Source organism: Pleurodeles waltl, chromosome 9 (genome assembly GCF_031143425.1).
Source record: "Pleurodeles waltl isolate 20211129_DDA chromosome 9, aPleWal1.hap1.20221129, whole genome shotgun sequence".
NCBI lineage: Eukaryota > Metazoa > Chordata > Amphibia > Caudata > Salamandridae > Pleurodeles > Pleurodeles waltl.
Window position 1 is genome coordinate 189,907,172 of NC_090448.1, and position 12,826 is coordinate 189,919,997.

Here is a 12,826-nt window from a genome sequence, read left to right on the forward strand (position 1 = left end):
GGCCTGACCCAGGCGTTAAAAAGAGGCGCAAATGCGGGGTTTTTTGCCCCGCCCACTCCCGGGCGTCATTTTTGCCCGGGAGTATAAATACCACGCACATGCCTGGGAGTCATTTTTTTGGACGGGAACGCCTACCTTGCATATCATTAACGCAAGGAAGGTGTTCATGCAAAAAAATTACGCTAACTCCATGAACTTTGGCGCTAGACGCGTCTAACGCCAAAGTATAAATATGAGTTAGTTTTGCGTCGAATTTGCGTCGAAAAAAACGACGCTAATTCGGCGCAAACTGAGTATAAATATGCCCCGCAATGTCTAATGTCATGTCAAAGCCAATAGGCAGCTAAGCTGAATATCAAATTTAATGTCTAATATCATGTCAAAACCAATAGGTAGCTGAGCTGAATACAAAATGTAATGTCTAATATCATGTCAAAGCCAATAGGCAGCTAAGCTGAATACAGAATGTAATGTCTAATATCATGTCAACGCCAATAGGCGGCTAAATTGAACAAAACATATAGACGGTCATTCTGACCGCGGCGGGCGGCGGTTGCCGCCCGCCATGTGGTCACCGCCGAATGACCGCCCCGCGGTCAAATGACCCAGGAAGCACCGCCAGCCTGTTGGCGGTGCTTCCGCTGCCCTCCGCCCTGGCGGTCAGAGACCACCAGGGTTGGAATGAGGACCATAATGTGCTACTGGTGAACATTGAGCAACTAATATGCGCAGTGGTGAAACACAAAGTCATTAGTCAAATACAATTAATAGCATCACAACTATTAAGCAAAATTTAAGTTTATTAATGCAGCTGAACGTGTGCACCGACCTGCTGCTGAGCTTCACTATTTTTTTTGCGAATGGAATTTCAAGGCATGCGCAAGAAATTATATAAATTAATGTCCTCCACGGATCTAATGCTTGTGCAATTCCAATTGCACTCATGGTGATTGTCATGTTTTGAATTAGCTGAAACTTTGTTTCTGCTAGAGGACGTAACTCCCAGGACTACTTGAGAAAATGTCTGTGCTTTCAGTGATGCACTTTCGAGCCCGAGTGCTTTCTGAGTGATATTATTATATAAATAAATGGACCGTCTTCTGCTACTGTCAATAGTGGCATTAATGATTTTATATTATGAGTACAACTCTGTTTTTTTACGTTTACTCTCCCTAATGCTAGTGGTTATGATTACATTATGAGCTTCCAGCATCTTTTATGCTTCCTTAAACCTGTGCAAGATGCATTGGTTTACCAATAAAGTATAAAGATAATCTGAGCAATTTAAAGGAGCAAATTGGCCCCCTATGGTTATGCTAGATATCCTTACCTAATATCAGACATTAAATAAACTTGTTATTATCCAAAATATTTGCTATAAGAGGCAATAGCCTTGGGTTTAAATGTACGCACACCAACATTATTCACCTCTTGAAGGTCATCAATTCCATAAATCTAGAGTCAGCCAGGAACACTTCTAATCTGGAAAGAAACTGTGACTACATTTAATTACACTTTGAACAGGTGCAGTATCAGCCAAATTGAAGCCAACCAGGGTGAAGTGCAGTTTTTGAATTCACTTTCCTGTGGATAAAAGTAGCCCTTGCCTTAACCAAAGTAGCTATTTGAGCTGCTTTGCACTTTATTGGTCGAGGGGAGTCATATGAATATTGCATGGCCATTCCGATGCATTCACCAATGGATTTTGACCCAAATTCCCATCTGTTAAAATTAGTAGACTGAAATGTGCACCAAAAACGTCATTTACTGAGGACAGCATTCGAGCATTGCTAAAATGTCTCTGCACATTCCCAATTTTGGATGTGAGCTGCACGATAAAGCACACATGCAAATAGGTAAAAGTTGTAAAGTATGGCTAGGCACGGTATGTTATACTGGAAGAGTACTCTTCAAGTACAAGACTGTGCTGGCCATCACACATAAACTCTAGCAATGTGGTGCAATTGTGTGTTGGTGGTGCAAGGTAAAGTGTGCCCATGCTAGAGGAGCAACAGTGCCATTTCTTACTAGATACAGCACTGACCTTCCGTCCCCATTTGACGCAACTTTGGTTGCATTCAATTGTGCTGCACTCTGCCAGTGGGCAGCAAATCAATTTTTGTGACAGAAACTTCCTGCCAGGAGAACTTGAGTAAATGGATAAATTGAAATTCACTTGCAGGCCTGGAAAGAAAAAAATGGAACAGAAAAGTATGTAGACAAAGAATATTAAATTGATCACAAAACTTTGCGAGAGGAAAAGGAAAAGATGGGTTTGAAAATGAAAAAATCAGACCTTACAATTAAAGCCAGGAACTGTCTACACGATACAGAAAGACTGGTTAGTCATCTTCTATGGAGCCTAGCAAAATATAGTGTCCATGGCCACTTTGCCATTCAGTGTCACATTCAAGTAACACACTTACATTTATTTTTGTGATATTAAGATAAAAACTACAAGCGTACAGAATCACATTTCTACATTTGTTCAAACATTATACAGGATGTGACACTATCAAAGTCCATCAAACATTTATTAAATTAATAAATGTTTAAACATAAGAAGAGTCATAGGAATGAAAATGATTGCGTAATATAGTCCAAAACATGACGTAAACTTCTAGCTTCTGGTTCAAGGAATGGAAAAGTAACGTGGGGTAATTAAGAGACGTGACATATGAGCATTTTCCTGAAATTGCTAAACTTCCTTCACAGTGAATGCTTTTTGAGATAGTATTCAATAGTTTCCTAATTTATCTCTGAACCTAATTCATACTCAGGGCCTCATTTACGAGGCCCTGGCGGACCACTGTCATTTCTTTAGTCTCCTGAGGCGCAGTGGGCCAGCCTATATTTACAAGTCCACACCAAGCTACCTTTCATGGACTTTCATGGCCTTGAAATGTATAGACCCCTTTCATGCATAATACTGTGTGAAAGGGGTGTTCCATGGGTGTTGGTTGGGGTGTTCCCACTCAACACCCATGGAACCTGAAGGAATCTGACACAATGCCAGATTTACAAGTCTTTGAATGCATTAGATTACTATGCCACCTCAGGGGTGGTGCAAGGGTGATGCAACGGGGAGAACTAATTTTAGTTGTCACCATCATTTCCTATTTCTATGTGTGCTGCATAAAGAGGAAAATGCCTCTTGTGATTGTTTTTTTGCAGTAAGGTGCCCCTTCCTGCACAAAAAAATCATCCCAACAAAGCAGGCACAATTTGTGTGCAGTAGGGGGTAGAGGACCGTAATGAGGCATATCTTGTAGATACAGCACATTTCTGTTCTTTCCTGGTGGCTCAGAGTGGTGCAGCAAGGCACTTGCTGCACCGCCATGCACCACTGGACTAGTAAATGTGGCCTCAAAATGTTTTTTCTGAATAAGGTAAATCACCAATTTAAATTTCTTAAACAATTGTTTTTGAAAAACCCTACTGTCACAAATCTTAATACCAATAGAACAGAAATTGAATGACCACCCCTTTCATGTGATGGATAAAACAGTGAAAAGTGCATTCTAGATTGTTTGTCTAACGTTCATTTAGATTAGTCAAACCACACTTAACTGCACCACAAATTGTATGTCAAATGTATGTCAAAAATATGCCCTCCTGATGTTGATGGTGCATGAACAATTTACCAAAATCATAACTCATTTTGATGTGTTCTACACTTATTGAAACATTTTCACTGTATTACTTTAATTAATCTGTCATTTCTAAGACAAAGTGAATTGCAGTAATTCCCTTACAAGTAATTCTTTGCCTCTTGATACATTCCCTCAGTTACAAAATAGTGGGGCAGTATAATGTTCGAAGTAGGATGAAGGTTGAAGGCCCTTCTGTAACATAGTTCACACCAGCATTACAAGTCTGCAGGCGCGACTTGAAAGGATTACTCCTTTGTTTATTCAGGGTTGCAGCACATAGTGAGACAAGGTCCTGTATATATACTACAACCCCTGAAGTAAATTTCTTACCTTTGCCAATAGATAGGAACCAGACTTTCATCTGCTGAGCCTGATGGAGATTAGAAAGAATATGAGTGGACATATGTACCAGAGTCATCCTTTTCATATTAACTAGGAAACAACTGCATAAATAATAGAAGCGATGAAAAAGGTCAAGGTGGCATAACTATGAGTAAAAGCAAGTCAATTGTCAAAATTGCTTTGTACACTTTTACCTGGATATCACTATGTGAGTTAAGTAATCCATGTGTTCGGTAAAAGCAGGTTAATTTGTTGTATAATTCAAATAATAACTACCTGCCTGCATTTCCATCTATTAGTTCATCCAAAAGCCTGGAAACCCTACAACATTCTCAAGAGGTGAAATATCTAGTAAATGTACAAACAACATGTCTTTATGTTTATGAAACTCTGGTTCCTCAGAAAAGATGTTCCATTTTATAACTGGATCCCTATAGTCTATATTGTCGGGTTCTAGAGATTTACAGTGAAGGTATTACAGTGCAGGGATCCTTCAAACAGGCCTTCCAAAGCACAAATAGAGGTGGCATCCAGCTCTCGATGCATGTCAACATTGGTATCCAGGGAAGTGACAGCAGGGAGAGAGCCTTAAACAACATGAATGCCCACTGGATGTTGCATGAAACTGATGTTGCAAATTGCTGTTTTCAGCACCCATCTTCATTTCAGTCCTTGTTCACCCTGCCATTCCTTACTTTATTTGTTTTTCTTACTCTTTCGCAACACAGTCAGTGGATTTTGTCTCCTGTATCCTAAAGGTTTGCTTGGAAAGCCTATTCAAAATGTGATAATTATCTTCATAGGCTGAGCTCAATGTCTGCTTCCTCATGGCCTGGGCATTTTTGTTCTGACTCCAGCAACCTACTAAGCTTTGAGAGACTAGAAATTCCAGAATATATAGTTGTACATTTTCTGCTTTGCTACTGGACATTAGGCAATGGACCTCTGAGGTGTGTTATGAGGCAGGGAGAAACTGCAAATCAAACATTAAAAACTTTCAGTTTACCAGTTACATTTTGTATGAGTGAATGATGAGAGTTGAAAGAAGTTTAGTATTTTACTAATCAGTTTTCTTAGCTTCTCATGTTTTTTAACAGAATCAAAATAATATATCAATGAACAACAAATCAGTGTTAAGCAGAACATTATATAACCTATTTTCCTTATAATTAAATTTTCCTGTCTAATCTAAAGGATGTTCTTGTAAAAGATTATCAATCAGATGAACCCATAAAGAGTTAATAAACTCACAGGTGTGAAAGCGTGGAGAAACTCAGTAGAGTTTCAGAGCAAAAAAGTTTAAAGCAAAAAATCTCAAAATGAATCTGAGTGTCAAATTCAAAGAAGCTCAAAGTAAGGCTGAGAAGTATTTCAGAGATCATCTGCAAAAGGTGTCAGAATTGGGGTAGGATCAAATGCTCTACAAATCTAAGTCTCTCTTTCTCTTGAGTTTCAAAGCTTCCCACAGTAACCGATTAATATGCAATTTATAATAACACAATATTGCAACTTCCATTCATGCTTTGATGTCTTCATGAGAACAGGACAGCTTCCATGACTAATCTATCTTACAAAGCATCTCTGAAACATTTTATTTACAACGTTCTAACTTTCCAGCTAAATTATCTACTGGATGTTGTTTACCAACATTAAAAGAAATAGGAGAGAAAAAGTTAATGGTTAGTGTAATACATATTTTACAAATCATATTTCCTATCACATACACTCTTTTTCATTTAGCTTATTCATAAAGATTTGGATTTTGGTATTTTAAATCAAACATTTTATATATATTTCACAGCATGAATCATTCTTAAATGCTCCAAACAAGTTTTAAAAGTCATTCACAATACATTGTTAGCCTAGGTCACAATGATAAATCAAGTAAAGTATGTGCTGGATGGTGCATTCTTTGACTAAAGCCTACAGATATTGGTGTTTTGTGCTTTTTTGGATGCTAAGATAACACAGAAGGAAAAATAAATGCATTTCTCTCTCATCTTTAGGCCTTCATGTTATTTCCCCACGTTTAATTCTGCACCTAATATTTTGTTATCTAAATAACATTCTTTCAGTTCCATACCCTGACTTCTGTCTTTATGGTATGAAATACCTAGTACATAAGGGTTTATGCAGGGGAGGGTACTGAAGAGATGCATCAAAGTTTAGAAGGCATTGCTTCGGACAGTTTTATTTTATTCTTGAAGGTTACATGTTGTCCTTGGAATCTCCAGTGAAATAATCCTGACTGACCCTTTAGGGAGAAGAGTTTTTCTTTGTTCTCTCTCCTACCATTCTCCCTTGACCCCAGTCAACTGTGTTTTACTGGACTCCATCTCTATTGTGCTATAAACCACAGGGAGAAGAGCAGGCAAACCCGATCTCCCTATAATCAGCGGTGCTCCTCTGTTAGGCCTGAGGAGCATCGCCCCCCACCAGCAGCAGAAGCTGCAAAATCTTTAACAAACAAAACAATAATAAACCATGTGTATTATTGTTTTGTGACCCTCCAGAACCTGCAGAAAATATAACAAAGGGCCCCAAAAACGTCCTGCTGATTATAAAACAGGGAGAGGAATGGTACATTTCTTAAATGACAAATGTTATTTCCAAGAAAAATCATACTTTTTTCTGTTTTGTTTGTTAAAGCCACCCATCTCGGGCCAGCCAAACATGCCCAGCTGGAGAGAGCCTGCACAGGTTCCCACTCTGCCTGGGAGCACAGTGGCTGGGTGCCCTCAGCCAATCCTAAAGCTGCTCTGAGCGGTGTCAGGATTGGCCGCAGGTCAGGCTGTGAGCCTGTGCCACCAGCCTGAAGTGATGACGAAAGAAAGAGGAGCGGCATGGCGGCAACAGAGGTGGTAAGTTTTTTTTTTTAATTTCTTTTATTAAATGTTACCCCTCCCACATACACACCCCACCCCCACGCGATGCACCCATCCCCCCCTTGTGAGCAAAGCAAGTCGCAACTGCCTATAATATACTTATAAATCTGACTCACACAACAGGATTCTTCTAAATCTATCCACCTTGAAGTAAGGATTTTCAGACTAAAATTTGGTTGCAGGTGCAAACTATGTTCAACTTCTGTACCCTTTAAAGGTTGACTTTATCATGAACTGGGATTCTGAATACGAGGGGTCATCCATATTTCTAAATTCATTTGTGATTTGTGTACTTCATTGAATATTTACGATGGTATGAACATTTAAAATATTTTAAGGGAACTGTCTTGAGTAGTTCACAGCTGCATTATTTAATGTGCACATGTGTACCGTGGGGGTTGACAGATGAAATGGCACCCAGCCACCTTTCACCAGTTTGCCTAACCCAAGTTTTCAAATTGACTAACCCTATACTAAAAACCCCAACATATTTTTTACTGTGAAATTGATTCCCATTATCAGTATATCAGACTTATGCTTGGCCAAATGGTTCAGGTGGTGTAAAAGTGGCCAGAATAACCAACAAATCCATTCAGACATACATGCTTCACTTTCTAATGTGTAAGTATAAAAAAAATACCTTTGTCCTTCTGAATCCTTCTGTTAGTTGATACATTGTCTAAATGAATAATAATGTTAAGGTGAAACAGAAACGCTAATGGAATTAATGCAGACAATTCACAAATGGCTATGAGTATCCAATTATCAAAGTTATAATGCAATTAAAGAAGCTGTTTTGGGGTGTTTTGGCTGCTATTGGAACTGCTAAACAAAATCTGAACAACTGAACTTCATGTGGGCATTGAACTAAGAGAATTTAGAATGATGGCTTTGTTATATAAAAAGTATTGATTTATTAGACAGTGCTGTGAGCGCGTTTGGCCATATCTATTTAGTTTATGACAAGTAGTAAGGGGACTCATTCTTAGGCCGCTGGACCTTTTGACTCGTTTAAGATGATCAGACCATCAACTCTGTACATCACATGAATATCACCAAATAAACAATTAAATTCAGTAGAGTCAGTAAACTGTGTGCACCATGACCCACTTAGCCACGAATAACTACACCTTTTAGTATCAGTTAAAATGTTTATTTCCATATATTAACAATGCTAAGATCACGTAAAGTAGTCATACACATAATAAAGATGCAGAAACTGCATGGGTTGACCGAAACGCCTAAAGAATCTTAATTGTATCAAAGCTGTAATAACAACTCTTTCAATAGTGACAGCACAGATCAATAGCACAAGTAGTTGCACAATGGTAATAACATACATTTGATCAGCAATTTGAATATTGTCGGTTCTTAGTCGGAGACAAATGAATAGAGAACACACCTCACTAACTCCAGATTAGCATTAGCAGGCTGGACTTCACAGAAAAGTTTTAGTAACACAAGTTTTGAAAACATCTAGCTAAGGTTCTATCATAAAGCAGCAGTCGGTACCTAGAAAACAAAAGACAAATCAGCAATACCTTTTCTACGTATAGTATACCTGTTCTTAAGAATCAGCAAGCAGCACTATATTCATAAGGGGGACATCAGCATCAGGACAGAGGGGATTTGGGAAAGGGGGATGGTTCAGAATCTGGAATCTAAGTTCTCTGAACAATCAGGTTAATTATCTGAGGCAGGCGGCGAAAGCATTTTAGTCTCTAAGCATCAAGCGCTAAAGTAAGCACCAGGATTATTCCATGGAGCATATGAAATAAGCTCAAAAATAATAAAGTACCAGAACGTCACTAGGCAGGCTGGCAGGTGTCAAAGTGACAGAGTATCAAAGTGATGGATGAATGAATCTCTGAATAATGGCTGAGCATGACTCCAAGAACAGTCCCTTTAAGTTAAAGTTGTCCCACCTTGTCATTGGTCTGAAGCATCTTGCGAGGAAAGATTTTCCAATTACAATTTTACTACATATCAGAGAGATACTAGATAGACATTAACATGTCAATGATTGGTTCTTCTCCGTTTGAGTGCATTCAGTCGATACAATAAGAATCAATTTGTTGGATCCTTCCATCTGATATCAGTAGCCCCATTGTTAGTCCATGAGAGCATTGCTTTCCCAAACACTTCGTTTTTAACAGTCACAATGATGTAGAAACATTTTCAGGTTACGCACATTTCCTCAAAAGAAACAGATTTTGTTAGTTCAAGCTTTGGACATGTTTTAAGATTCAAACAATAAAGTAGTCATTCAGCGAACATGAAATCATTCTTAACTTTGCATTTTGCATTATTTGGCAGACATTAAGGGGCATATTTATACTCCGTTTGCGTAGGAATTGCGTAGTTTTTTTTGACTCAATTTCGACGCAAAACTAACTCCATATTTATACTTTGGCGTTAGACGCGTCTAGCGCCAAAGTCCATGGAGTTAGCGTCATTTTTTAGCGTGGACACCTACTTTGCGTTAATGAGATGCAAGGTAGGCGTTCCTGTCTAAAAAATCGACTCCGAGGCATGTGCGTCGGATTTATACTCCCGGGCAAAAATCACGCCCGGGAGTGGGCGGGTTAAAAAAAATGACATACGGCCGCATTTGCGCCGTTTTTTAGCGCCTGCAAAAGGCAGGAGTTAGGGGACCTGTGGGCTCTGAAGGAGCCCAGAGGTGCCCTCCCATGCCCCCAGGGACCCCCCTTATCACCCTTGCCCACCCCAGGAGGACACCCAAGGCTGGAGGGACCCATCCCAGGGACATTAAGGTAAGTTCAGGTAAGTTTTTTTTTTTTTTTTTGTGGCATAGGGGGGCCTGATTTGTGCCCCCCTACATGCCACTATGCCCAATGACCATGCCCAGGGGACAGAAGTCCCCTGGGCATGGCCATTGGGCAAGGGGGCATGACTCCTGTCTTTGATAAGACAGGAGTCATTTCTATGGGGGTTGGGAGTGAAAAAAAAATGGCGCAAATCGGGTTGAGGCGCAAAAATTGCCTCAACCTGACTTGCCCCATTTCTTGACGCCCAAGCTCCATTTTCCCCTACGCCGGCGCTGCCTGGTGTACGTCGTTTTTTTTAACGCACACCAGACGGCGCCGGCGACTAACGCTGGCTAACGTCATTCAATAAATACGGCGCCCGCATGGCGCTTCAGAATGGCGTTAGCCGGCGCTAATTTTTTTGACGCAAAACTGCGTTAGCGCAGTTTTGCGTCAAAAAGTATAAATATGGGCCTAAGTTTTAGCTGTGGCCTTGCTACCTTGAGGCTTTTTAGTTAGCACAAGTGAAACTCATAACACTTAACTGTAAGCATGACAGAGTAGTGCATTTTCAGAAATATATAAGCTCTTAATACATGTTAATACATTATTAATGAATAACTTTGTATATTATGGTGGCCAATCAATTAGGCACATTATGAGTCAAACGTTAATTATCATGTTAATACATTTTGGGGGTCATCATGACCCTGGCGGTCAGTGCAATAGTGGAGGTATTACCGCCAACAGATTGGCGGTACATACCTCCACTACGCGGTAATGACCCCCGGGCTGGAGACTACGGTCTCCAGCCCGGCAGCCGTCACTAGGCCGCCGATGGCATTTTGACCCCGCCCACCGCCATGGTTTCCGTGGTGTCTGCCACGTAAACCATGGTGTTAGGCACTATCGGTACCAGGGAATTCCTTCCCTGGCACTTGTAGGGGTCTCCCCAACCCCCCTCTCCAGAGTCCTCTCCCACCCTTTCCCTCCCCCTCACCCCCTACATCTACACACCCATACACACACGCATACACACGTTCTCCCACGCATGCATTCATACATACATACACACATACATACATACACATTCACAGCAACACTCACGAGCATGCATCCAGGCACACACACAATCACACAACATGCACGTACACACACTCCCACTCATGCACACACGCATTACACATGCATGAACGCATTCAAACACAGTCACACAACACCCCCAACCTCCTCTCCTGTCGGAGATCCCGACTTACCTGCTTGCAGGGGATCCTCCAGCAGGAGACGGGATGTGGCGCTGCCGCCAGCAGCAGCATCCGCCAGCAGAACACCGCCAGGCCAGGCTGTATCATGGCACATTATACGGTATTTAGAGTTTTGCTGGCGTGGCACTGCTGTTGGCAGTAGCGCCACCTTACCGCTGTCTGCCACCATGACCGTAGCTGGAATTCCACCAGCCTTCTGAATAATTCAGAACAACTCACAATGAGGGACTTATTGCTCCAAATATGTCTCCAACAATGTTAGCAACTGATTCTCACTTTTGTCTCTTATGATGTAATTCAGTCATTGAAGGTAATTTGCACAAATCTTCAAGTTGGTACATCTTTGGGACGACTATCCCTAAGTAACATGTGCCATACCATCCTCTAGGAAGATGGTAATATGCATTTTTCCCACAGATGTAATAGACTCCAGGTACTACTGGATCCTGACCATTCAACATAAATGTCCATTTACTCTGAAACAAAAACACATGTCTATATTCACAAGTTCCCACAAATATTCTATCTGCAGAAGATTGTGGCCTATATCTACAAAACGTACCTACATGTAGTACATCTAAAGCTATCTTCCCTTGCTTAGTGATGTCTGTAAATGCATTATCATTTCCAGAACTAATCCCTTCTCTAACTTTGCCTTTATTGCCCTTCTCCTATCTTCGGTGTGATCGAAGAAGCTATTTTCTACATTTGTGTGTAAGCATCTCAAGTTATTTCTGTGTGCAAATGTAGTTCCAAATGTTACTGTAGGCTCAAAGAGTCCTCTCACTAATTCTATGTTATTATCCTTAGCTATTCTACTCAAGTACTTAATTATAGGGACAAAAGAAAACAACAAGCCATACTTAGAATAGAAACATTGGATATACTCCACTTGTGGTTATAAAATCTTGTTAGTAAAAGTACAACTTATGCTGTAAGTTAATGGCAGACTATGATAAGTTACTCCATCCTCGAAAGAGGCTGCATTGTGTGTACAAACAAAACACTCTCTCTCATCCATTGTGTCAACATATTCAAGCAATAAACAATAGATAACTTTCTTCTAATGTTTGAATAAATTTCTCCCTGTGTATTATCTACATGCACATATTTCTCATCTAACCTAAATCTATCTATTTCTGAGAGAGTAGTAGTTGGCCCTATAGCTGTGGTATGGTTGGCCTCATCCTTGCCAATAACCGTTACACGTACAATCAATATCATGCACACTATTACACCAAAAATCACCAAACCAATACCCATGTAATTACATCATCTATTTTTAATTGCCCTGCTGGCTATTGTTACCCATGGTCTGTAAAGAATCAGAAAGTAGAAACAATAAAAATGTGTAGTTATGCACCAAAAATCTAAAACAATCTTCAATCATCTTCAGTGATTATTTACAGCATTCAGTCTTACTTTCAGGATCCATTTGTCAATATCGGTAAAGTTGTCAAAAATCAGTTTAACAGCTTGTCAAAATCAGATAGCAGCTAGTCAAATCAGGTTGCAGCTTGTCAAATCAGGTTTTCAAAGTCTTTTCTGGGTTCATTTTCAACAGTATCTTTTTCTATACACTTTCTCAGATTTCAGGTTTCAACAGTTTCAGTTCATAGACTTTCTTCAAGTGCCAAAATATTGACCTGGAATGTTTTGATCAAAACAGAAATTAAAACTGTCTTCTTGCCTTTTGTTGATAGTTACATATGCCCAATCAGAACCTGAGTATCTTCGATTTGCAATTCTTTTTTCTTTTTAACTTTCGATCTCCACTTAATTTACCATCACTCAGATTTTTTCTGGTGGTGGGACTTCTTCCTGGATTGCTGTTACTGAGATTATCTTCTTTGTCCTTTGTCCATTGTCTCTGGCCACTTGTCACCTTTTCATGGTTTTCCTGTCAGTACTCT